The following is a 23,477-nucleotide window of genomic DNA, read 5'->3' as shown; positions in this document are numbered from 1 at the left end:
CATATATTGACTACACACGTCATTTAAAAACGTTTGAGGGAAACTTGTATGAGTTTTCTGTAAATTCCACTGAAACTATTTTAGAGAGTGGACTAAACATTAAATAATTCCTTACCTGTCCAACAAAAGAGAAGCAACATCGTCATCACTACTCATCACTGCACTGCAAAAGACCCCACTGTGAAGCTCCTGAAGTTTGCAGACGACATTACGGTCATCAGCCTCATCCGCGACAGTGACGAGTCTGCATACAGCTGGGAGGATGAACAGCTGGCTGTCTGGTCCAGTCACAACAACCTTGAGCTGAACATGCTCAAAACAGTGGAGATGATAGTGGACTTCAGGAGAAATCCCCACCCACCCCCACCACCATGAACAGCACTGGAGTCATTCAGGTTCCTGGGCTCTACCATCTCTCAGGACCTGAAGTGGGATACCCACATAGACTCCATTGTGAAGAAGGCTTAGCAGAGGTTGTACTTCCTTCACCAGCTGAGGAAGTTCAACCTGCCACAGGAGCTACTGACACAGTTCTACTCGGCCGTCATTGAGTCTTTCCTGTGTACATCCATAACTGTCTGGTTTGGTTCAGCCTCCACATCAGACAGAAGGAAGCTACAATGTACAGTCAGGACTGCTGAGAGGATTATTGTAGCCCACCCACCAAGACATATATGTCTCCAGAGAGCGGAAACGTGCAGGTAGAATCACTCTGGACTCCACACACCCTGCCCACTCCCTCTTTGTAGGGTTTTGCCAGGACAATCAGGCACAAGAACAATTTTTACCCTCAGGTCATTTTCCTCATGAACAGTTAAACTGCCTCAGGACTCTCCCATAGTGCAATAATGTAAATACATATCTCATGGACATATGTAAATTCATATATTTAATTCAATAACTGTACATACCCCTACCTTGCACATACATTACCACTTGCACATGTACACACGCCATTCTGTTATATGTCCAAATATTTGTGTCTATTTATACTCCAACCTTGTTTTATTTTCTGTGTATTCACTGTAATGTTCTGTGTGCATTTGCTTCTCCTATCACCAAAAAAAATTCCTTGTGTACGTGAGAACACTTGGCAATAAGGCTCATTCTGATTCTGATGTTTTTCTCCGTCATCAAATCTTTCCACCTTGTGTATGCTGTGTCGATGTTTACTCTAGTTTTTTGCCTTTTCCAGTCTTTCTGTCTTCTTGTTTCTGACCTTTTTCGCTTCTTTGGCAGTACAGCTACTGAATCTCCTGTTGTCTCTGCTGCTAAAGCACGACAATAAGTATCTTCCATTGTGTTCTTTTCACTCTTCACATCACCAAACAACACTGCGCTTAGCTTAGCCAAGCGTATCTACATAGGCGGCAGCCAATGAGTGTGAGGATTGTCTTCTTCAACATTTAGTGAAACACAGCGGACCATGTCATTTCAATGGTGAAACACATTGAAGGGGGTGACCCACACCTTTTATAATAAAAACACTTTTAATAGAAAACTATTATTAATACAGTCTTCATCTCATGTGAGTGTACACTATTCAGATCACACTTCACAAAAACACAATTAATTTGTTAATGTGTAAAACTTATCAAATTAGCCCCAAATCACTGAATGCACCTTTAATTTTCAAATTATGATCAATCATTGTATTATATAATATTCAAACATAAACTTGACAAAACATATGGTGTACAGCTATCTATTCAACCCTATGCATTACACAATTGGTACATTATTTTTGGACAAACCTAATGTGTTGGTAGATATTTTAAACTGCACTGTGCTCACACTGGGGGCAGCACGGTGGTGCAGCGGTTAGCACTGTCGCCTCACAGCAAGAAGGTCGTGGGTTCAAACCCTGGTTGCCCCGGCCTTTCTGTGTGGAGTTTGCATGTTCTCCCCGTGTCTGCGTGGGTTCTCTCCGGGTACTCCGGCTTCCTCCCACCATCCAAAAGACATGCAGGCTAGGTTAATTGGTGTCTCCAAAAAAATTGCCGTGGATGTGGATGTGGATGTGGAGGTGAGTGTGAGTGTATGTCTGTCTATGTGTGGCCCTGCGATGGACTGGCGACCTGTCCAGGGTGTCCCCCGCCTTTCGCCCAATGTTAGCTGGGATAGGCTCCAGCCCCCCGCGACCCTGTACACAGGATAAGTGGTTGACGATGGATGGATGGATGTGCTCACACTGACTCACACTACATTTCATTATTGTTAATCATTTGTAGCAGGCCCAGCGCCACGAGGGGTCAAACGTGGGCACTGCCCCCCTAAGATAAAATTTTTGCCCCCTCAGTTTCAGTTTTGCATTCATGTTGTACATAGGCTTCATAAACAGTAATTTACCTTATTTGTGTAATAAATACACTCGTCTTTGGTCACCTGTCGGCTTCCTTATTTTGTGTGGTGGTAAAACAAGGCATGTAAACTTCACAGCCTTTAAAATTTGGAATCGCGTTATGATGGCTCAACATTCAAGGAGAAAGAATGGGATAACACATTACTCAGGAGATTCAACAGCAAATCAATGTGATTGCAGGCATTTCTTATGAAAAGGTAGGATATGATTACACTTTGTTTAAAAGCGTTAAGCCAGTCACACATTAGACAAGAAGCACCACACTGCATCACGGGGTAGGACAAGGTACAGGTATCGCACACAGGACATATCTAGTCACTGTACACACAAACGTTTCAAAGATTTTTGTACTTCTTTAAGAATTAATAATTCTTAAAGTCACATTGATGATTTTCAGTGTATGAAACCGGTGCAACTGAGCAAATGGAACGATTCGAAATGATTAGGTTTATTTTGCAATATTTATTTTTGCGTAGGATTCATTCAAGCTGTCAAACCACCAAAAGACCTACTTGTGTCTGAAAATACATTGTGGAGGCTATGAAAGACACATATACATGATGTACTGTTTCATCCTGTCGTGGCTAAATTAAATAATCTACAGTATGTCCTTTGATAAAGATTTGGGTCTTTTGTCATTTGATAATTATTTATCCACAACAGGTTACTGTTATGACATCTCTGTTGTGTTGTGTGTGTGTGTGTGTGTGTGTGTGTGTGTGTGTGTGTGTGTTGCCTAGAAAATCGAACTTGCTAAAGTGTATCCTGGATGTAAAGTTAAGCCCCCTTGACGATTTGTCATGCCCCCTCAGTCATTTCAGCCTGCAGCCGGAGGCTTTTGAGGATCCCTATCTAATCCATTGCTTTGTGTGTCTATTTTTCCATGGGTGACAGTATTCTGACTTTAATGTGGATAAAAGGGAGTTAAGATAGTGTATGCTCCAGGCTAACAAAAACACAGTGTTTATGAGTCATCCTGGCTTGACTTGAGCAATGTATTTAGAAAGAGGAACAGCTCTGGAGCCTTGGGGCCTACAGAACTAGAGTGACTTGGATGTGTGTGTGTGTGTGTGTGTGTGTGTGTGTGTGTGTGTGTGTGTGTGTGTGTGTGTGTGTGTGTGTGTGTGTGTGTGTGTGTGTGTGTGTGTGTAGCTGTGTGTGTGTGTGTGTGTGTGTGTGTGTGTGTGTGTGTGTGTGTGTGTGTGTGTCCATTCGCATGTGATTGTTGCAGTGACCTCATATGAAATTGTGTTTTTCATCTGTCATATATCCATATAATATAAAATGCACTCTTACATTGCAGGAACTGGAAATAATCTAGCCTTGAGTGCCACGAGACTCTTAGTCATCCACAGTCAACCACATTTCACCTCAGGCTAAAGTCATCCTAAATTTTATTTGTGCAGATATGCATCTTTTTCTCTTCAATTGCTGTTAATTTTTCTTTACACATAAAATGTAAGAAAACCTTAGCACTTTGTAAGGATATTTCATGTGATGAACCGTGTGAAGAGGGAACTCAAGAAATCCACAGAAATGCCTAAAACACCATAGTAATCTGTCATATGATAAGGCAATCATCAAAAACTTAGAATAATATTCAATGTGTAATCCAACACAGAGGTCTTCTATGATATTATGGTAACATTTTCTCCCACATGAGACAAATTCGATCAGAATTACTAGGTTAAATGGTATACAGGATGACACTCTCAACTGGTTACTTCCTAAAGCCCTGTTAGCGTGAGTGTATAAGTTCAACTCATACATTTCAACAAGATATTCTATGTGTTTCAATCATTAAATTGGTAAGTATTTTGAGTTCTCATTTCTCACATAGTTTGTTCATTCATAAAAGGTGCAGATAAATATTAGCTAAATTCTCAATGGTCTTCCATGGAGCAATTCGGTGATACATGAGTTGTAGAATTATGAGTTGAAGTATGCAATGATTGGTTTCCATGGAGGTCCTTGAATCAGAGTGGTCAGTTTACAGTCCTTTAAAGTCAAATTGAGTAAGATTTGTAACCAATTTTTCCTCCGTAAAGTGACAGTACAGTTGTGCAAAAGTTGTGGCAGTTGGAAAAAATGTTGTATAGTGAGGATGCTTTAAAAGATAATGCCATGAAATTTTGTTAGTAATCAATTATTTTTATACAATGTGCAGTTAACAAAAGAAAACCTAAAATAATATTTGGTGTGACCACCCGATGCCTTAAAAAAAAGCACTAATTCTCCTAGGTAAACTTGCACATGTGGTTTTTCAAGGTTTTTCAAGGTTCCAATTGTCTCTGAGAACTTGCCACAGTTCTATGTATTCAGGCTGCCTCCATTGCTTCTGTTTCTTCATGTAATACCAGACTGACTCAATAATATTGAGATCTGGTCTCTGTGGTAGCCATACCATCTGTTGCAGGACTATTTTCTTTTCAATTATTTTTGCAAAAGGAATGTTTGGAAATGTACAAATTACATTTATTTATTGACTTTTGCACAGTCTTTTGCCCAGTCCTGCATTTCCAAATGAAACTTTGAATGAAAGTTTAGTAAACAAGACAAAATGTAGAGCAGGACTTGATTTTATTAATCAAAATGTATTGGATCATGAAATTAAACTCTGTATGACAGGAGTGTTTTTACTGGTGGGATTATAATTTGGCATGGTGACATCATCCTATAGGGACAATTGTTTCTGAGGTGAAACAAGTTACATTTTATCAAAGATTTTAAAGACAAACTTTTTTTGTTGATGGAATTACCTTTTATAAATAGTGTACAATGAGATAATGTGTATTAACAAAGAACAAAGTCCTCAAAAAATATTTGGACCCTTGAGGCACTGTCATCTAATGCAATGTGAAAATCATTGCTTTAGATGATAAAGTATCAAAATTGGCAAAGTGGCGTTTATTTAAAAGTAAGATAAAAGTAAGACAAGCACACTTTTCAAGCAAAGTATTTTTCAAAGCAGTTTGTTAGGTTTAAAATTATGAAAAAATTCAATAAAAGTGTTTAGACACTGTCTGGTTGTCAAACTTTGTGTAGCATAACAATAGTTAATGTGATGAACTAGTGTGATCTCCCTGCTAGAACACCTGTATGATTATGATGGGAAGTTACTTCATATTCTAAAACCAGTAAAAAGACCTTGGCACCAGTTAAAAATAATGGCTAAGTGAAGTAATTTCTGAGAAAAGATCTAGCATAATTTGTCTGCAGATGCAACTTTGTTTAATATTTTGTTATCTAGTCAAGTCAAGGGTTTTTTATTGTCATTTCAACCATATACAGTTAGTACAGTACACAGTGAAACGAGACAACGTTCCTCCAGGACCATGGTGCTACATAAAACAACATAGGACAAACACAGAACCACATGAGTCTACACAGACTAAATAACATACCTATATAAAATGCACATGCAAAAGTGTGCAAAAAGCACGGGACAGTACAATAAATGACTAAAAATGAACAGGACAATAGGTACAGTGAGAGACAGTGCAGTGCCGACCAGTACACAGTAGTGCAAAAAGATTCTAAAAATGCCAAATGTAAACATAACATACTATGAAATAGTGTTCTATGCACATAGCAGTTATTGAGGTAGCAGCCAGGTATAAAGTGACAATAATTAAATGCAACCCAGGACACGTGTGTGTGTGTCAGTCCAGTCTCTGAGTATTGAGGAGTCTGATGGCTTGGGGGAAGAAGCTGTTACACAGTCGGGCCGTGAGGGCCTGAATGATTCGGTACCTCTTGCCAGACGGCAGGAGGGTGAAGAGTTTGTGTGAGGGGTGTGTGGGGTCGTCCACAATGCTGGTTGCTTTGCGGATGCAGTGTTTTGTGTAAATGTCTTTGATGGAGGGAAGAGAGATCCCGATGATCTTCTCAGCTGTCCTCACTATCCTCTGCAGGGCTTTGCTGTCCGAAACGGTGCAAGTCCCAAACCAGGCAGTGATGCAGCTGCTCAGGATGCTCTCAATAGTCCCTCGGTAGAATGTAGTGAGGATGGGGGGGTGGGAGATGTGCTTTCCTCCGCCTTCAAAGAAAGTAGAGATGCTGCTGGACTTTCTTGCTAATAGAGCTGGTGTTGAGGGACCAGGTGAGGTTCTCCACCAGGTCAACACCAAGGAATTTGGTGCTCTTGACGATCTGCACAGAGGAGCCGTTGATGTCCAGCGGAGAGTGGTCACGCTGTGCTCTCCTAAAGTCAACAACCATCTGTTTTGTTTTGTCCACATTCAGAGACAGGTTGTTGGCTCTACACCAGTCCGTTAGCCTCTGCACCTCCTCTCTGTATGCTGACTCGTCGTTCTTGCTGTTGAGACCCACCATGGTCATGTCATCTGCGAACTTAATGATATGGTTCGAGCTGTGCATTGCTGCACAGTCGTGAGTCAGCAGAGTGAACAGCAGTGGACTGAGCAAACGGCCCACACAGAGATGCTGTGCCTGATCCGGACTGACTGAGGTCTCCCAGTCAGGAAGTCCAGGATCCAGTTGCAGAGGGAGGTGTCCAGGCCCAGCAGGTTCAGCTTTCCAATCAGGTGCTGAGGAATTATTGTGTTGAATGCTGAGCTGAAGTCTATGAACAGCATTTGAACGTATGAGTCCTTATTATCAAGGTGGGTGAGGGCCAGATGGAGGGTGGTGGCAATGGTGTCACCTGTTGAACGGTTTGGACGATACGCAAACTGTAGTGGGTCTAGTGAGGGGGCAGCTGGGTCTTAATGTGCCTCATGACGAGCCTCTCGAAGCACTTCATGATGATTGGTGTGAGTGCGACGGTACGGTAGTCGTTGAGGTAGGACTCATTCATAGTGCAATGACATTCACACATTTTAAGTGGGCTTAATTGTCTAAATAATTTTGGGGTCAATTTTACTAGTCTGTTCCACTAGTGACACTAATAAATCCAGCATTGTTGGTCACCAGTTTACAATGTGTTTTGTGTGCTGGCCCCCAGCATGGTGTGCTGGTGACCCTAACAGGCTTTTTTTTTTTTTTAACTAAATCAGCTTCACCCTAAAGACCATGCTGGTCAAACAACTTCACCAGCTGGGTTTTGCTGGTGAAAAGCATGGCTATGCTGGTCCACCAGCTAGACCAGCACCAAACCAGCACTAACAAGCATTAACCAGCTTAGACCAGCATAGAAATTGCATGCTGGTTAAGATGGATCTTTTTGCAGTGTCAGGTCTCTTCATGAGGTTAACACCTTGAGGTTGTCAGTTGTTCTCTGTGTGCAATAGTCAGAAAATTATTTTTAAGTGCCGTTAACAGCTCTTTTTATTTGACACAAAAGAGGCAGAACTTGAAGATAATCTGGCAATCTGTTGGCCAGAATATTAGATTCCTTTAGTAGTATGAAAAGAATAGTTGCGACATCTGGGTCTACACTTTTAGGAGAGATTATGTAGAGCTCAGGCTTGTAGTGGAACTGACAATTAAGTTTCAAACCATTTTCATTAAACCTGTACAATACAGCACATCTTGAAGTTTATGTGATGCTTTATAAATAATAAATAATTCTAGAAAATGCTGAGCATCATCTAAACATGATTATAGTTATCATCATCTGAACTGCTATACTGGTGTGAAGCTATAGAAAATTCACACTCTATAGTACATAAGCTGTAGTGTGTGATGAAAGTAGTATGCCTTCTGCTATTTTCATTTGGCTGAGCATTAATAGTCCCACTGGCTCACTGCTGGGTTAATTAGTCTTACCAACTTTCTTCATGGCCTGTAAAAACAACCAGCTGGTTAGAATTTCTCAGTGGCAGTCGTTCAAGAGACAAATGAGCTCATTCTCATCTCTGATTCATGCTGAAGAACTGAGAAGCCATTGTCCTGGTCTGATTTGGTTCAAAGTTTCCCTCTCTGAAATCAGCACTTATCGCACTCCATATACAAGATGGTAATTTTCATCCATAGTGGTTGTATAACCTACCATTTTTCTGGGGTTTACCTTAACTTACTTGACTAATAAAATAAGAAAGTGGTGACAGAACACTCTGTGTTTATTGAATGCAAATCTTTTTTCACTTTTATCCCATTCTTATTTTGATTTCTTATAATGGAGCATTGTGACACAGTAGCCTACTTGACAGAGAATCGGTGAGAAAGGAAGCAGTCATTTGATTGATCGCCCCCTCCTCTATTCTTAATAGGTGAATGTGAAAGACCAATAAGTGAGGAGTGGTGAGATTTCTGCAACAACAGTACATGAGTAGGTGTGATGTCCCCTACTGTTAATGAGTTGTTTAAATTTGGATTTGGGCTGTCAGTGTTAGTTGTACAGGTTTTTACTGTAGCCGTAGCAATTGAAGCATTGTAGTGTTTTAAAGAAGAACCTTGTTTTAACAGACATCTTTGTCATTTCTGGTACGATTACCTCATTCACAGTCAAGTCACGTCCTATTTTCAGACCAATTTTAAATTTGCAGTTCTTAGAAAGGCTTGACTGGCAATTTGCGAATCCATTGCAGAGCCAAAATAAAAGCATCTACTCATTTCCTGTCTGTTTTATCTTGTATTTGTGTTAACCCCTTGTGCTATAACCTACTTTTGCAGTCACTTGTTTAGTTTCTCTGTCATGATTTTGCATCTGTGATAGATTCAATTCGTATAACCACTACATTTACTCAAATTATGTAATTAGCATGAAGTATTAAAATGGAATCCAGTGGTTATCCTTTCATGTTAGCAGAGCATGCATGAGTTTTATACAATCTGGTCATGTCCCATTTAATGCTCTACACTGTAAAAACTGGTAAACTGCAATTGTAACCTTTAATGAATATTTCACCCAAAAATTTAAATTATTTCATCTTTTACTCAGCCTCATGCCATCCCAGATGTGTATGATTTTATTTCTTCTGCTGAACACAAATTAAACTCATTAGAAGAATATTTTAGCTCTGTAGGTCATTTCAATGCAAGTGAATGGGTGGCAAAACTTTTAAGCTCCAAAAGCGCATAAAAGTAATCCATAAGACTCCAGTGGTTAAATCCATATCTTCAGAAGTGATATGATAGATGTGGGTGAGAAACAGATACAAATGTAAGTCCTTTTTTCTATCTCCACATTCACTTTCACATTTTTCTTGTTTTGTTTTTGGTTATTCACATACTTCCTGCATATCACCACCTATTCATGACAACACTGCACTGCAACCCTCTACAGATACATGATTGGGGATCATTTTAATCATATTTGAGCTTTTCACAATTGTACAAATAATTTTTTTAAGCATTAATATGTCAGGAAATTGCATATGGTATTATGATTATGCCACTGTGTAAAATGTCATGTCAGCTACAGATTTTCAACAAAAAATATTTACAAGATTGGAACCTAAAAATGAAAATTGAACGACCCATCTAACATTTAACTTGTACTATGAAAACAAATTGCCTTAGCTGTCCATTGTGAACTGCATGATTTACCTCAGTGGGCGTCAGAAACATAATGAATACTATTTTATACTAATACTATTACTAGGTTAACATTAGGTTTATGGAGCAGGACTCTACATGGGTTTCACCAAACCCATCCATTGATGCTGTAGGAAACTATAATTTGTTAAATTCTTAAATATTTAAAGTGATTGATGAAGTTAAATATTTCATAATGTATTATTGTCCCTTTAAATATATGAAAGTTTACACATTTATCACACATTTTGTTACATGCTTGTTTTTGTATTCATAGTTTGCAGTATTTACAAGTATTTACATTGAGTTTATATTGAGATGCATAACAAGCGCTAACATGGTATACTGTCTGATTAGGAACAGCACCTGCTCAGCAAACGTGTTTCAGTTTAGCTTTTTTTTTTTTTTACCACATCTACCCTATGTGTGATTAGAATTAATCTTACTCTAAATAACAGAAAGAGTATAAAAAGAGACTTAAATCAATGAGAATGGATTGCGTGGATCTCAACTTTAAAATATAATTCAATCTAAAAGACAATTGGCCCCAGGACCCTCACTAGTCATAATCTACCCCTGCATTAAAGTATGACCACACAAAGCACCTTGTGATCCGTGGACTCAACACTAGCTTTCTTACCACTGCCAGAAATGGACTCTGGCATCATTTAACTACACCTTTACTACATTTTCAACTACTATATTTTCTCTAGATGTGTCATACCGTACTCTATTCTAACAGGGCTCCGTGAACTCAGGTGCTTATGAAGTGATGAAAAATGACAAAGTGTATCATAGAGTACTCCTGTTAAGTATAGTATATCTGTGTCTACAATATTTTTTGAGGTCACTGTCTTTTTGATTATAGCCTACAGTGGCCATTGGCGGGTGTGTGGGTATAGGTGTCTGTTAGTGCAGGTGTGACCACTTGAGATGGACTCTGGAAGGAAGTGTAGTATCTTACAGGAAGTGTGCTGTGTTAAGATAAAAATGCAGCCAGCCTCAGGTCAAACACCTCCTCCACAACAAGCACTGACTTTAACACCACCAAAAACTGCACTCAAACAAATTCAAACACGCCTTACTGTTTGATGAGGTTAATTATGTACACCAAAACCACCGAGATAAAGTCAGGAAAATGCATAGAGAAAGTTAGAAAAATAGACTTTGTACTTACAGTGTGTTTAAATCCCCCTATTAGAAAAACAAATACAGTTTATTCTTGTTTAACCTCTCAACGTTTCCTGATGAGCTAAAGACATATTTAAGAAAAAAATCTGCAAAAAGTCCATACTGTAAAATAACGATCACATCCAAAGGTCTGCCAAGACGAAAAAGGACTGTTTAACCCGAAATCTTGATGATAAAACCAAGACAATCCAAAATAATTGGTAGAATAGATGTATATATTCTTATTTCCCTTGATATTGTAATCGTGATTAATTTTGATCAATAGAATTTACGTTCAGTATTTATTTACTGTGGCATGTGCATGCCGTATTCTTTATGTAGGATGCATATCGAAAACAAGCTAAGAACTTTGCTACTGAATTACTTTATTGCTGTGTTCTACATCAGTAAATCAAGACAATACCTAAATGGTAAAATGCACATTGACCATCTAAGTATCATGAGAAACAAACCTATTACAATTTTGACAAAAATATACACAGAAATCGAACAATGTCATGTCTTTGATTTGGTTACTGCTTCACTGCTGCAAAAACAACATTGTGAATAGGTAAGTATTTTGACTTTTCTTCTTCAGCACAGTTCTTATCTAAGTGAACTTTCTCGGGGAATATAATGACAATTAAATAACATTTTCGGCCTTTCAAAAATATTCAGTGACCAATATAGCCACCCTTCTTTTCAATAACTGCAATGAGCCTTCCATCCATGGAGTCTGTCAGTTTCTTGATCTGATAAACGATCAACTTTCGCTGAAGCAGTAATCACAGCCTCCCAAATGTTGTTCAAAGAGGTGCATTGCCTTCCCTCACTGTAAATCTCACATTTGAGAAGGGCCCACAAATTCTCAGTAGGATTTAAGTCAGATGAGGAAGGGGGCCAAGTCATTATTTGGGCATCTTTGAGGCCCTTGGTGGCTAGTCAAGCAGTGGAGTACTTGGATGCATGTGATGGAGCATTGTCCTGCATAAAGATCATGGCCTTCTTGAATGCTGAGGACTTCTTCCTGTACCACTGTGTTACAGGGTGGAGGGCGGGTCGGGTCGTGATTCTGCACACCCGGCCCCTAATCAGGCTAATCAAGCCACAGGCCGACTGGAAGCTGCAGTGCGACAGAGAGAGAGAGATTTACGGACAGCTGTCCGACACATTTCTGTGTTTGTCGTTTTGTTTAAATTGCTTATTAAACTATTATTTATATTGTCAAGCCAGTTCTTTCCTCCTCCTTTCCATTAATCCCTTTACTCATTGCTTGAAGAAAGTACTTTCCAGAAACCGGCAGTAGGTTTGAGAGTTGAGAGTCAGTCTTTAACTCGAAACGGTCCAACTACCTCATCCTTAATGATAACAGCCCATACCAGTACCCTTCCTCCAACTTGCTGGCACCTGACTCAAATTGGTGCCCTGTGTCCATTAGTGATCCAGCCACGGGCCCATCCATCTGTTCCATCAATAGTCACTCTCATTTCATCTGTCCATAAAACCTTTTAAAAATCGGTCTTCATGTATTTCTTTGCCCAAACTTGACGCTTAAACTTGTGCATATATTCAGTGGTGGTCGTGTTTCAGCCTTCTTGACCTTGGCCATATCTCTAAGCACTTGGCACCTTGTACTAATGGACACTCCAGGTAGGTTGCGGTTCTGAAATATGGTTGCATTGGAGGATAATGAGTTCCTGGTAGATTCACTTTTAATTCTTCTCAAGTCTTTTGCAGTTAATTTGTGTAATTTGCCTTTTCTTATGCGTTTTTTGCGCCCCAGTTGACTAATCTCAACAAAACGTTTGATTGTCCATTGGTCACGCCTCAATAGTTTAGCTATTTCAAGAGTGTTATATCTGTCTGAAAGGCATTTTACAATATTTGACTTTTCAGTGTCAGTTAAATAAATTTTTTTGGCCCATTTTGCCTGAGGTAATGAAGCTGCCTAATAATTATGCACACCTTGATAAATGTTGTTAGTCACTTTCACCACACCATCCCTCATTACACCAATACATACCACCTGAAAATGATTGAATACAATAAGCATTCAAGTTTATATGGTTTGGAGTTGGAAAATGTGCATGGAAATAATAAGATCATAATACTCACTTGACTAATAATTGGGCATGCAGTGTAGTTTATTCATCTATATTCATTTTATTAATTATTCTCATCTTGATAGATCTGTTGCATATTCATAAATGGGCTTTGTTTTTCTAAATCACTCGAATGACTCTTCATGCCATATTTATGATGAATTAGATTAACTAGTTGTATTGATTTAACAGTACATTACCAATAATGTACTGCTGATTTAGCAGCCAATACCACACTTGTTTAAAAATACTTGATTGCTGTTATAACTGATTCTCTAATTCTTCAAAGCAGGATTTAGAACATTTTAAAATGTAAAAATGTTGATTATATTTGTATTATTCTTCTGAGGCCATTTGTGCTATAGAGCAGAGCTGCGCAATATGGGTTTGTTGTATACAGTATGTGTGAGTGGCTTTGTCTGTGTTTCTACATCCATCTACTGTGTCCATGTCAAGTGTTTTTAGATCAAACACACCTATAAATAGTTCTATAACCATAACCTGCTGGTGGATCTTGTGTTTAGCAGTCAAAGTTAAGAGGAAAATGAGGAATTGGGAATAAGAAGTGAGAGATTGGATGTTCCTCTGCTGGCTCAGTCTGAGGCCTGCTTGTGTCATTGTGAAAGATGAGGAGGCCACGAAAACCTCCTCTTACTAGCAGACAGGAAATAAAGACTGTTCTGTGGCAGGTCTTCTCCATGATGTTTTACATTCCCAACAGGTGCTCCATTTTCAAGAAAGATTTTAGAGATCTGAGAATTTGTGTGTTCCTGAGCATCCTTGCCCACACAACATAAAGGCTATACATTTGTATGGCAAAGGCAGTTTTGCAATGACTTCTTTCAGTTCTGTGATTTGCGTTCAGTGAGGTTGAGTCTCCCTTAGATATTAAGCTTTCACTTTGTGGCAATAGGTAAGAGAAAAAGAATAAGGCCGAGAAAAAATCTGGAGAAGAAACTCTCAAAGTGCTAGACTAAATTGCAGAATTGGGGAAGTTTCAAGTTCCCCAAAGAGTTATGTGATTTAAAAGACCTTCCTTGAAGATTCTACAGAAAAAAAAAAAAATTAATAATGAAGTAGCCAAACATTTTGTGATTAGAGACGTCTTCCAAGAAGTGTTTTTGGGGCATGGAAAGGCCCAAATGAACATTCTATAAAGAGGGGTGTGTTGATTATTCAAAATTAGACATTTAAGGGTGGAAACAATAATATATTACACATATGAAAAACATTTTTTGAGGCTCTGTTTCTACACAGGTTTTTTTTTTGTGTATATTTATGAAACATAACACAGAACATTTCAATTTAATTGTTCATACCACGAATGGGTGGTAATATTTAAATCTTCCATATTTGCAATAAAATTGATTTCTCTAAATGCAGCTAATTGTTCATTAAGGTGAAAAATTATAGTGATGGACAATGTAACTTCTTAATCAACAGCCAAGTTATTGTCTGCTAAGTTTATGGCATATTGTTTGTCCTGACCATCTCTATGATCTCACAACAGTTTCGGATAGAAGTCCTTGATGTCAACATGAGCATGTGGACATCAATCTGGTGAAACTTTAGCCAGTGCAGGTCATATTTAACAAGAGGGGTGCAACATGTGCTTTTGCAATCCACCACAGAGCTTCCTGTTTTTCTTAATAAACTGTGTTGTCATGAGTACAGAGCAGGGTAAGCTGGCACTGCCTTGTCGAAGAGACTATTAAGGGTCATCCTGGCCTTGTCAACCTTTTCTCTTTCATGATGCAGCATTTTGAATAAAAAGGTATTCTGTGTACTGTGGGTGGTCACCATTGTAAACAAAATTAGAAATAGAACATAAAAGAAGTCATTCTCAACCTCATTTGCCAATAATGGTAATGACATTTTTCATTGTTAGAGTTAACTAATGATAAACTCTTGGGAAGCTTGTTAACCCTTATTTTATTTTCAAGTCCTTTTGACCTTTTTAAGAGAAACAGTGAACAACTAATCTTAGTCTTGTATGTGTTTAAAAAAAAAATATGCCATTGGATTTTTCACAACAACTTATAAATGAAAAACATTTTATTACATGTTTATGATACATGCTTATATTTATGCATAATTTGGGATGTTACTTGGTTGTTGCTGGGTGGTTGCTATTGCAATGCTAAATGGTTGGTAGATATTTGCTTATGGCAAAAAATGTATTTATCCAGATGAAACGCTACTATAAAACTTGTTCAGTGTGAAAAACAAGTCTATGTCAATGTTCATGTTTATAATCAAAAGGGAGATGTGGTATATATAAAAGTGTTAAAAACTTTCTCACAAAACAGGTGGGTTAAGTTAAAAGTTTGCACCACAGGAACTCAAGTTAAGATAGCATTAAGATGAGGAAGAGATCAAAGGAGGTTTAGATTTATAGACTATTTCAAGGGCTTTTTGGGAGTTTAAGGGGGTGACATCTTCATTCCTTGAACATTTCCAGCTAATCGTCAAACTCATTAAAACAACAGCGGGAGGTGCTTCAGTCATAGTGACTCTCACACAGTTAACATTAACAATATTAACACGATTGTTATAAAATGTCTTTATTAAAAAATTGGACCATGTTGTCCTCTGGATGCTCCCTGGATGCCTAGAACTAAAAGAAATTAAAGTTTTCGATTTCTAAAAAAGCAACCATAAATGGAAGCATGAAATGCTGCAGTTGCTGGATACATGCTGTACTAACAACTTTAGCATGCTGTACTAACAATATGTAGCAGCACACACCTTATCTTTGTAGGTGAACAACATTTTTGCCAACCAATTGAAAGTTAGATTAAAAGTCAAGTCATTTTTATTTGTATAACGCCTTTCACAACACACATCATTTCAAAGCAGTTTTACAGAAAATCATGCATTAACAGAAAATTATTCTGTAATATCTATAAAGTCTTAGACATCATTGTGTAGTTTGATTAAATACAATTATGAAGTGCATATTGTAAGGCGGTTAAGATGGGCAAGGAGGAGGCGAGAACCGGCTTGTCAATATAAATAATAATTTAATGAAAACTTAAACCAAAACACACAAACATAAACACACATGACGGACATGCCCGTAATTCTCTCTCTCTCGAACCATCGTCACCGGCCGTCTTTATCCCTCGAGCGCCCCATCAAGCCGATTGGGGACCAGGCGTGCGACATTCTAGCCCGGCCCCGTCCCCCTCCACTCCACACATATAAAAATAAGTAATTAAATAATAATTGTATTTAGAAATCCAGTGAGCAAGCCAAAGGTGAATGTGACAAGGAACACAAAACTCTATAAGATGTTGGTTAATGGAGAAAAAAAAACCTTGAGGGAAACCAGGCTCACTGTGGTGGCTAGTTCCCCTTTGGCTAACAGCATGAATATAATGTCAATATGACTTAATTATGAGCAGTGCAAACCATGGTTTAAAATTATTAAACTAAATAAGTTTTAAGGGCCAGTATTTCAGGTTCTGGCAGACCTAAATAAATCAGCCTAATTGTGTGGTGAAGAATAAATTAGGTGTATGCCTGGCTAAATAGATGAGTGTAACAAGTTCTTCTGGGCAATTAAGGAGACAGGAGGGAACGAAACAGTGCAGGCAAGGTATTTATTTCCTTTCGCCTTAGGTTCAGGGTAATTTAATGCAATCTTTACACTCAATCAGGTAAGAAAGATTGTATTTTTCTTTAACACACTGTCAGATCATCAGTAAGCATCAAGCTTATACTCTCTCTTCCTCTCTCCTCTTCTCTGGTGAGCTGGTGGCCTTTAAGTCTCCCTCCGCCATCACTATAACAAGAGACCGGTATTACCAGTTAAAAATTACAGAGATAATTACAACCCAGGTGAAGAGACTTATCGCTCTCTCTCTCCCGCAGACAGACACACGACCACGCCCCCATCCCCACATATCCCCACATATCCTTCATGCGGTGGAGCCATTGGAGAGGGGCGTAATCTGAACAGAGAGTGAAGGGCCACGTAGCAGGTAGTAGCGGAGGGTGAGGACGGCCCACTTGATTGCCAGACACTCCTTTTCCATGGTGCTGTACTTAGTCTATTCAGCGAGAGATTATGACTAAAGTACTAGACCGGACCTTTCTAGTAAGATCAGTCAGTGGGCTGGTGATGTCAGAGTACTAGGCACAAACATTCAGTAGTAGTTTGCAACCTGGCCATATCTGTGAGCTGCGATGGTGAGAGGCAGAGACGCCCACAAAGGACCGGGGTGAATTAATTTGGTTTGAGCATCACCTCTGGCCCGAGCTCCCCCCTCTCGGGGACTACCGTCACTAGAGCCACAAGGACCACCTCCCTCCATGCTTTTAGGGGCTTGAGATGGTAAACTTGATGTGCCCCGCCCCTATCCATTTACGTGACCTCATAGGGCCCTTGCCACTTGGCGAGTAATTTAGAGCTTGAGGTCGGCAGTAATACAAGCACTTTATCTCCCAGTGCAAATTCCCATAGTCGAGTGCCCCTGTCATACAGCCGACTTTGACATTCCTGAGCTTGGAGCAAATTCTTCTGTGTTAATTGCCCCAAAGTGTGGAGATTTGCTCTAAGATCAAAAACGTACAGGATTACTGCAAATAACAGGGGATCGAGCCACTTATCCCGATTCCTGGCATCCTCATGTACGAACTGACGAATCAGGTTTTTTTAAGGTTTTATTAAATTGTTCCACTAACCCATCTGTTTGTGGGTGGTAAACACTGGTGCGAATCAATTTAAAACCTAACAATTCATACAGTTCGCTTAGTGATCATGACATAAAGGTAGTGCCAGAGTTCTGATTCCTTTGTTATTGTTTACATCCATGAACTGGTGTATAATTGCTGCACATTTTTTATGAACATATAAATGATTACATGATAGGATAAACAAAAGAGATTGAAGTGTGTGCTACATGAGGGCCTCATTTCTGCAGTCTGATAAACAGCATTTTGTTCTCTCTCCGTCTACTCTTTTTCCTCCAATAGAATGTTGAAGTCTCATCTTATGGTCCAAGCACACCAAAACATGTAGTGTTGCTTTGACAGTACTTACACATCCGGGGTGAACCTCAATCCTTCAGGTATTTGAAAGAAGGCACATTAAAGAATGTTCTCATCCTTTGAATAGAGGATGAATAGATTTTTCTTCGGGACGAGAGAATAAAGAACATTTATTGCAATAGAATCATAAAATAAAGTGCACACTGAGCTATGAGCCTAAATAGCACAATACATAGATCTTCAAATTATAAAATCTCACATTAAAGTCAAACCAAAATTATCAAACTGTCACTGCCTGTGTATATCACATTTCCATGAGGCAGCGAATGCAAGTATTTTCATGTGTATGGACTGCTGCAGTTAAAAAGCCTGTTCAGGGAGCTTTAATGTTTAAATGGTTTAACTCTCTTGGTATTAAACCATTACTCTTTCTGTAACTTTCACTCTGTGAAAAACATAGTGGTGCCATCGAATGGTTAACCGAATTTCAACTATTTGTGCACATCCCTATTTTTTTTTTTTATTCCCCATATCCATTGATTGTCCAAACAGATAGGCCCACTCCATACTCAAACAACTGGTTGACTCAATGTTGTTGTGTCAGGCAAGATGGACTGCTCAAGCAAACAGAAGAATATTTTGTTTGTGCCACAGTGTTACACTTTTAGGTGAAATCGAACTACAAATGGCTTACTTATAGTTGACTCTACATACAGTATTAAGCTGAGATACAATAAAAATCATTAACATAAAAAAATGACACACATCTACAGTATATCGATTGCACACTGCAGTACTTCCATATTACAGTACTCAAACTCTTTCAGGCTTCATGCTGCAGCTGAAAACCTGCCATAATGGAGCTTGTCCTACTGCGTATCTTGGTACGTTATTGTTGAAAGTTTGAACTGTCATAATGGCCTGCCCATTGCAGCAGATGCTATTTGAATTTGCAATGTTAGTCAATCAATTTAAACACTGTAGTAAAGCAGGCAGTAGTAATTGTTGTAGTGTCAAATGCAAAAAAAAAAAAAAGAAAAGCTTAGTTTACTTAATTTTCATCAGAATTGTTGCTAACATGCAAGAAAATATGACACAAGCATAATTGCACTGAACAGCAGTAGGAAGGCTGACAGTTGTGTGAATTAACCATTAACACGCTGTGGTACAGTACTGGCCACAAAGTGCTGCACACATGAAATGGCAGCACAGTGTTTGCACTAATACCACTTTTAAATATTCAACAACAAAACAGTTCTGCTTCCTTTTGCATCAGAATCTATCATTTTTACATTTATTTGTCTGTTCATTTCTCTGTTGGATTATTCCTGCATTTTTACCTCAACTATCATAATATTTTTACATCTCTGCATTACAATTCATAACGTTTTTGCCTCTTACATGCATTTTTACAATAATACAACTATGAAGTGTGACTTACAAATGTATTCGGCAGTTTAGAATTTCCATTTCTCTCTAATAATTTAAGTTTGTGTACATATTTTTGTGTCTGTATTGATTTATACTGCTGCACTGTGAATCGCAAGCTGTGAATACACACAAAAACCTGGTATCTGACTTACTGGCAAAACATCTGAAGGTACAAATTACCTTAAATCATAAACTGCACTCATGGGCAAAATCACCTATTTTTTCTATTAATAAATAAATTAATATATATTTTACATTGATTTTTAAGACACATTATGTTTGAAATTGATAGATTAATGTGTGATTTGGGGCATCTACAGTATAGGTTTTTGTCAATGTACGTATGACTAAGAGGTCATGCACTGTACATTACGCTTATGTAAATAGCATAGCTGGATAATTCAGCTATATTTCTGTGTAGAGGTCCTCTTCGTTCAGTGACTGTGTGTGCAAAGTGTTAAGGCCCTCGCAAGCCATTCACTTGCCTTCAAACAGGAACTGAATCTGAAAGAAACTTCATACTTCTGCTTTTCTTTCTGATACCCAGAGTGGGTTGCTTTATTTGTGTGGATCTGTGTGAGGGTGTTGTTTTAAAACAACAGGTTTGCTTGAAGTCAGACATGCAAGGACCTTACAGACCAACAATTCTAAAAGAAACCATAGAAATGGTGAGATTATCACCCAAAAGCAGGGACTGATAGTACACCACTGATAACAGTGTGCTCAGGTTGCCATATTTAAATCCTTTTGTAGTTCCCCATTCTTTGATATTAATATCTAAACTTCATTGTTTTATTTAAAATAAAGGGAATTCCCTGTATATTTCTGTAACAGTTGCGTACATGATCTGTTCACTGGTATACACAAATTAAGTATATTGTGTTTATAGGTCAAAATCTAGATCAATGGCTGTGAAATGTAAACTTTTCTGCCAAGAGTCAAAATAATAATACAATTTAAAAAAAGAATTCTTCAGACTTTTGAAAATGAGACATTCTGTCTGTCTGTCTGTCTCTTTTTTCTTTTTCAGTCAGGAGTATAAGGTCCAATTAAGTAATACATTACATTAAGTTTTGGCAGTTTGGAAGTCATATAAGTTTGGAACAACATGAGGGTGAGTAAATGATGACACATTTTCATTTTAAGGTCACTCACCCTTTATAAGGTGTCTGACAATATGTGTTTTCAAGGGATATCTGCCAAATACTATAATACTGCAAACCAAGCTAGAATATGTTAGCACTCTAAGAGGGATAGCTCACCCAAAATGAAAATGTTCATTTTGAAATTACAAACTCACCCTTATGCCACCCAAGATGTGTATGACTTTCTTTCTTCTGCAGAACACAAATTATAATTTTTAGAAGAATATCTCAGCTCTTTAGGTCCATACAATGCAAGTGAATGGGTGCCAACATTTTGAAACTCCAAAAATCACGTGAAATATTCATAAATGTAATCCATACTCCAGTGTCTTAATCCGTATTTTTCAGAAGTGATGTGATAAGTGTGGGTGAGAAACAGGTGAATATTTAAGTCCTGTTTTTTCGCCCAGTAAGGGGTGATATGGATGAAGAATGTGAATCACCAAAAACACAAGAAGAAGAATGTGAAAGTGATCTAATTCTCACCACACCAATCTTATTGATTCTGAAGATATTGATTTACCTTCCTTGATTTACGAGTCTTATGGATTACTTTTATGTGATTTTTGGAGCTTCTGAATTTTGGCACCCACTAACTTGCATTGTATGGACCAAAAGAGCTGAGAAATTCTTCTAAATCTTCATTTGTGTTCAGCTGATGAAAGAACGTCATATATATATATATATATGGGATGGCATAAGGGTGATTAAATGCTGTGAGAATTTTCATTTCTGGGTGAACTATCCCTTTAAATAAGCACCACTGTATGCTTTGCCATGTAATGGGGAGAGTGCCCAGGTTTAAGCAACACATTCACAGCTTTCCCGTCATTGCGCCATTTTAAGACTGACAGGGAGAATGAAGCAAGAGCAAAAGGAGCTGACGCTGAGCTGATGAGGAAAGGCTGTGTGGGTGGGATGGGGCTCCAGAGCTAAACATAGTCAATTGCCTCAAACACTAATGAAGAGCCACCAGCCAGTAGTAGAATGAGGCAGATTATTAAATTCAGACTACAAGAGTAGATACAAGACAACAAAGAGTCTACTTGACAATAATTTCAAGGGCCTTTTTCTGTGGAGCTTACACTAGCAAAGAGGCAATGCATTTGGGAGTGGAAAAAAAAAATGATATGTGTTCTCTGATATGCATATAAAAACATTGGGTGAAATAATGCTGGAGAAAATAGAGTGCTAAGGTAGCTGTAACACATGCAGGATGTATAAATACATAAGGAAAAGAGTGAAAGTCATCAGTTTTGGCCTGGTGTGTATGCAGCTGTGTGTTACACCAGGGCCACAGTAAACTCTGTGGTTTAGACAGCTTGAATCGTGGTGAAACGGAGCAAATACAATAGCAGTTAAAGAACGAATTGTATATTTTTATTTAGAGGTGTAGTGATACGATGAAGACAAGATTTCCAAAAGCGTTTAGCACATGCTAAAAAAAAAAGAATAAGATACATTTTTGAGTCTGAAAATGACCAGTCCTCCATTGTCACTAAAGTAGTATAGGCAACTATTTTAATGCACTTTATCAGGTCAAGATGATTCTTGACCAAAGACATCTAAGCAACTTCTTTCCTTTGCACAGTAAAGCACACACTGTTTTTGTTCACATGGCCTCTGTTCCTCTCTGTTGCTTATTGTGTCCAACTAGAAAATATAAAATGGCTTATTTTAGTTTGTGCTCATTTGAGTGTGTGTGATAGTGATAGATTGAGTACTGATGTTACAGGATGCCATGATCTCACAGCTGGAGCTTAAAGGGATAGTTCAACCTAAAATGCAAATTCTCTCATCATGTACTCACCCTCATGATATCCCAGATGTGTATGACTTTCTTTCTTCAGCAGAACACATTTGAAGAAAAATTTAAAGATATCTTAGCTCAACAGGTCCTTAAAATGGATGGGGATAAGACCATTGAAGCTCCAAAAATCACAGACAGTGAGCATAAACATCATCCACCGTCATCCATCATCCAAAGTGATGAATATTTAAGTACTTTTTAACTATAAATCATCACTTCCGGCCAGCAGCGGTATGCACGAGTGATGTAATCTTGTTGGCATGTTCATATGAGAACTGAGGCATGAGCGACACACATGGAAGGGCAGTGCTGTGTACAACTGAGTAGGAGGAACAAAAAACAGAAGCTTCATTGGTTTCGGTTTAGATCTTTGTAATTGAATGCATTTGTTTTTCATAACGTTGTCTTTGTTTGCTTATCCTGGATGGCTCAACTGAGAGAAAAATTTGAAATTTTGTCTGAACCAACGCGAAAACGTCCCACGAGAGACTGCGTGAACTCCACCTTATTGTGAATGCGTACACTGCTGCTTACAGGAGGCGATGGTTTATAGTGAAAAAGTACTTAAATATTTATCTTTTTTGCACCAAAAGTGATCGTGTCACTTTAGAAGACATTCATTTAACAGCTGGCATTGTGTTGATAATGTCTATGCTGACTGTGATATTTGGAGCTTCAAAAGTCCACTTGCATTTTTACATTTACGCATTTGGCAGACGCTTTTATCCAAAGTGACTTACAGTGCATTTATTACAGGGACAATTCCCCCGGAGCAACCTGGAGTTAAGTGCCTTGCTCAAGGACACAATGGTGGTGGCTGTGGGGATCGAACCAGCAACCTTCTGATTACCAGTTATGTGCTTTAGCCCACTACGCCACCACCACTTTGCGTACCTACTGAGCTGAAATATTTTCCTATTTTTCTTCAAATGTGTTCTGCTGTAGAAAGAAAGTCATATACACCTGGGATGGCATGAGGATGAGTACATGATGAGAGAATTTTAAATTTTGGGTGAACTGTT

This window comes from Xyrauchen texanus, chromosome 1 (genome assembly GCF_025860055.1).
Source record: "Xyrauchen texanus isolate HMW12.3.18 chromosome 1, RBS_HiC_50CHRs, whole genome shotgun sequence".
Lineage (NCBI taxonomy): Eukaryota > Metazoa > Chordata > Actinopteri > Cypriniformes > Catostomidae > Xyrauchen > Xyrauchen texanus.
Note: the sequence above shows the minus strand (reverse complement) of the source record.